General features: G+C 50.1%; 1 long non-coding RNA gene across 1 annotated transcript; it reads right to left on the bottom strand.

Annotated features, from left to right (window-relative positions):
* On the bottom strand, positions 1-4,133 carry LOC144952472 (uncharacterized). The gene is made up of 4 exons (XR_013640635.1): positions 4,077-4,133; positions 2,547-2,610; positions 964-1,103; positions 1-27 (listed from the first exon to the last, which is right to left on the bottom strand). It is a non-coding gene; the product is annotated as an uncharacterized LOC144952472 (long non-coding RNA).
* Positions 4,134-5,148: the final 1,015 nt, after the last annotated feature.

Genomic DNA, 5,148 nt, shown 5'->3' with positions numbered 1-5,148 from the left:
CTGTAACTGGGTCCTGCCGAGCGGGTCCTGAGGGAGAAACCCAGAGCGTTACCATGGCAATGGTCATCACCGCACCCCCCCCCCCCCCCAGCAATCGGCCAACGATTCGCGACCGCTACCAACTCCACCGCCCCCTCCCCTCCCACACCACCAACCCCCAGGGCGGGAGATCTTTAGCCTTCGGGAGCCTCAGACCACAATAGGTTTCAGAAATGAGGTTCTGGCCACTACTCTTTGTGTTGGACATCACTGGGCTCCCCCCCCCACCCCCCATCGCCACCAGAAACTGATTGGCCAGCCACACACGGAGCGCTTTCAACGGCATTGTTCGCCTGGGGAACGCGAGAGAGACGTTCACGGCGTTACGTAGCGGGTGGCGATGTTTTTACAACAATGCTGTAACTTCTTCTTGGTTCTTTCGGTTAAGTCACGTAGAATGGAAACAATAAAAAATAAAATAATTCTGGACGTTTCGGCCACAACGCAAGCACAGCCGTCATCAGGTGAAGACCAGGTCTGTCGGGGAGACGAAACGTCGTGAGAATTATTTTATTACGTTTTATTTTATTATTTTTATTGCTTCCATTCTACGTGATGACTTTACCTAAAGAACCAAGAAGATGAATCCCTGCAGTCACGAAAGCTTTACATCGAAATGCTGTAACTTACCGCGGTCGGACCGTAGCGATACCACCACCATGCCCACTTCTCTAAGACAGCCGGCGCTAAAACGGCACCACACTCAATCCGCCCTCTCCTCTCCTGCGTGGCTTTGCGACAGCCTCCGTACCCATACAAAGTTAGTTTAGTTTTCCCCAACGGCGAACGCCAGTGGAACGGGCGGACAGTTCAACTTCCCCCACTTTAAACAAGTACGTAGCAAGGGGCACGGCGGATAATGCGAGGTTCTAAACCCAGAGGCGACTTAGAAAAACGCGCACACGGCCGGCCGGGCAGACTTACCCACACAGCACGGAGGCGTCGTCACAAGCTCCCTGCCGAGCCAGCGTGTGTCTCCAGGAGAGGGGGGGCCTCACCCCCCCACAATTCAGGTCGCCATCACCTCCCCCCCCCACCACCAAATCACCCCCACCTCGCAGTCCCTGCAAAAAAAAAACGAAGAAAAACCAGGCACACGCTTGGATTACGCACATGTGCGCACACACACACACCACAAAGACAGACCCCCCCCCCCCCCCAATATAGCCTGGGCATCAAGCGCAGCACCTAGTGGTATACTAGTGGGTGGGTGGTCACACCACACCCGGCCACCTTTGTCTCCCCCAGTGGCGATGTTTACTACACACCGCACCAGGTACTCATTTGAGGCCGAGTCAACCTAGGGGAGGAGGCCCAGGACCAGTTTAGATAATCCTCACCGGGTGCTGGTTGCCGTGAGCGGGAATCGAACTCGGGTGGCCGGGTTCGCGAGCGTAGCGTGCTAGCAGTTACTCTACTGAACAAGAGGGGATACCATCCAAACTCCACTCCCTCTGCAGCACATGGACAGAACGTGTAGACTGCACACAGAGGACACCCGAGTGCAGAGTCGAACCCAGACCCTTGTTGCTGTGGGGGAGGGTGTCACTACCGCCCACTGCACTAACGCCCCACTGCACTAACGCCCACTGCACTAACGCCAGTGCTGGGAGGTGACGCAGATCAGAACAATGTTGAGATAAATCGACACGGGAATTCAGATGTCCCTATCTGTAAATGTCATCACCTCTGCGCGAGTCACCTGTCCCAAGTTGCCTGGCCCACCTCACCCCTCGTCAACTGCCCACAAAAACCTTCACCCCCCCCCCATCCCGAAACCACGTGGACACATCGTTTCACTTGTGTTGCCTCCGAAACGTCGTGATTTATTAGTTAATTTTATTTAATTGTATTTTTTTTACCTACGTGACTTTACCGAAAAAACTTGAGCGTATGAATCCTTGCAGTCACGAAAGCTTCAAATCTAGAATTAACACCCTCTACGGGAAGGAATTTCACCTATCTGTTTAGAGTTTTTAACGGACAACGAGACAAGTCACAGCTTCTCGAGATGCAGTAAATTTAGCTGTGACGGTCCCACCTGATGACGGAGACTTGTGTTGCCTCCGAAACGTCGTGATAAAATTAACTAATAAATCTTTCACCTACGTGACTTTACCGAAAAACCCTAAGCGTATTTCACCGATGGTTTTGCCGCTACTAGACATGTCCTCGCGGCGACGAGGATGATGATGTTGATCGATAAGCCACTTCGTTTTGTGTTGAGGAGCTATCTCGTTTTGTAAAGGCCAGATCGCTTCTGAAAACCAAAGTCCTATAACCTGGCAAGGGATGGGCATGGTTGAGTTTGATTGTGTTGCTAACAACGTTTATTGTGGACAAATACGTTGAGCTGTAAAGCTGTTCCCCTACCAAAAAAGACCCTCACAGATGCCCGGCATCGTCAGGGTCGGTATCGAACACACGACCTCCTGCACACCAAGCGAGGTAGTTAACATCTCCTAGCCACCGTGATGATGATGAGAGACACAGACTGCAAGACTCACCACGAGGTGGATGCACACGGAGAGTTGGCGATGGCGGGTTCAGACTTGGAACTCGATGGCGTTGCTGCACAAACAAGAAGAAACGACGCTCATTGAACATTCAAGATACAGCGAGGACGTTTCAGAGGGTGGGGAGACAGGAGCCACATGCATTAGAGACGACTTGCAGGGGTAGACACATCAATCTTCATCCAGTAGTGGATAAGATCATGATTAACAGAGGCGCCATGTGCATTATTGAAACACACGACAGGGTAGAGGCACCACCACATTGATCTACATCCAGCAGTGGATAGAGATCAGGGCTCAGGATTAAGTGGCCGTATTGTAAAACAAAAAGGGATTTAATTCTAGATTTGAAGCTTTCGTGACTGCAAGGATTCATATTCTATGGTTTTTTCGGTAAAGTCAATTTTTTGTTGCCATTTCATTTATACCTGATGATGATTGCTTGTGTTGCAATCGAAACGTCGTGATTTTTATTTTACTTTAATCAATTTTATTTTTTTACCTACGTGACTTTACCGAAAAAACCTAAAAAAGGGATTTACCTTTTTGCCAGTAGCAAAAGTATGAAACAAAAATTGGTTTTAGCCTTACGACTTTAAACACAAAATAGATTTTGGCTTTAACAAGGAATTTAAAGTCTCTGCATGAACCACAACGCGGTCCTTGTGGTGAACATGCAAACACCACATGCTCTGAGAATCACGTTCTATGCATGGTCTTTAATAATAATGTAATTAGAATGGTCCATGCAGTCTTTAAAAATGTAATTATTGTTATAATGTAATTAGAATGTTTCTATGCAGTCTAACATGTAATTATTGTTATAATGTAATTAGAATGTTCTATGCAGTCTTTTATAATGTAATTGTTATAATGTAATGAGAATGTTATATGCAGTCTTTAACAATAATGTAATTATTATGTTATTAGAATGTTAAATGCAGTATTTATTTATGTAATTAGAATGTTCTACGCAGTCTTTAACAATTATGTAATTGTTGTTATAATGTAATTATAAAGTTGTACGCAGACTTTAACAATGTAAACGTTATAATGTAATTGTTAAAATGTAATAAAAAGTTCTACGCGGTCTTTAAAACCGATCGGGGCCTACACCAGACACAGCAGCCTTCTCTGGCCTAGTCTCACCAGCAGTGTCAGCAGATTAAACAACAACGCCTAAAGGCGACCAGCACATAGGCAATGCCACACAAACCAAATCACAATTTATATAAATTACATAGATAGCTAGGGGAAGCGAGCAGATACACAATTAGACAAAGCCCCGTACGTTATAAAACTCGACGTCCCGTAATTGTGAGGCCTATCCAAAAACGCCTAACGCGCCCCACGCACCAACAGCCGCTACGACTTCAACAAACAACTTCCACTCGACATTTTTTACTTTTACGAGCGCCCAAAGAGCCGCGATGCCGCCGCTCGACTCGCCCGCATCGAAAGCAACGGAATTAGCCGCGGATTGCAGCGGATTATCGCGTCCAAGATCGCCTCATAACTCACCATCGCAACCATCAACACCGCCGCCATTTGCCACCGAGAGAAGGAGGCAGCAACGGCGCGCCATTTATATAGGCGGCTGGGGGGGGGGCGGGGCGAGTGTCCGGATCGATTCCTAAGTAAGTGCAGTGCAACGGAATCGCTTGTTAATGCTGCTATCGATTCGCCTACCTCTTAGGGACCATCCATTGAGTTCCGTAGGAATGGAGAGGGGCGGGGCGAGTGTCCGGATCGATTCCTGATTAAGTGCAGCTCAACGGAATCGCTTGTTAATGCAGCTATCGATTCGCCCATCCCTTAGGGGGCGTCCATAAATGACGTCACGCACCTAGGGGGGTTGGGGGGGTCAGACATTTGTGACGAGGGGGGTCAAAAATTGTAGGGGGGAGGGGTGAGGGGGGTGTGAAGCCTCGATAAGAACACATTGTCCTGCGGAGGGAGCTGGTAGGAACGTTGGGTTGCTCGGTCAATGGCCTGCAGGGTCAACGGCGGCGTGGTGTATTCCGCAAATATGGCCGACTGTGAGGGCGGGCACAAGCCGGCGTGAGTAGGTGAAACGTTGAGTTGTATAAGGGCACCACGGGGTGACCAGCCCCTCCCCACCCAGCCCCACCCCCCACCCCCCACCTAGCCCCTCCCTTCCCTCCCCACCCTCCCCTCTCCACCCAGCCCCACCCCTCCCATTTTTGGATGCACTACGGACGGACGGACGGACACAATAATCCCCTGTGGGCTGGTGTAACCAGGAGGTTCCTACCAGTATTAGTCTACAATCAGTGTACAATTAGTCTGCAGTGGCCTTCAAATGAGCCGGAGTTCAGCGTCTTCAGCTGTCGGACAGCCGGGAGCGGTGGGACTGGGGGAGGGGTGGGTAGATGGTGGGTGGTGGTTGTGTGTGTGGGTGGTGGGGGTGGTGGGGGTGGTGGGTGGGTGGTGGTGGGTGGATGTGGGGGGTGGTGGATGTGGGTGTTGGATGGGTGGGTGTGGATGGGAGTGGGTGGATGGGAGTGGGTGGATGTTGGTGGTGGTGGGTGTGGTGGGTGGATGTGGGTGGTGGGTGGATGTGGGTGGTGGG

Source organism: Lampetra fluviatilis, chromosome 68 (assembly GCF_964198595.1).
Source record: "Lampetra fluviatilis chromosome 68, kcLamFluv1.1, whole genome shotgun sequence".
Lineage (NCBI taxonomy): Eukaryota > Metazoa > Chordata > Hyperoartia > Petromyzontiformes > Petromyzontidae > Lampetra > Lampetra fluviatilis.
The sequence above is the reverse complement of the archived record's forward strand: the minus strand, read 5'-3'. Positions and strand labels throughout refer to the sequence as shown.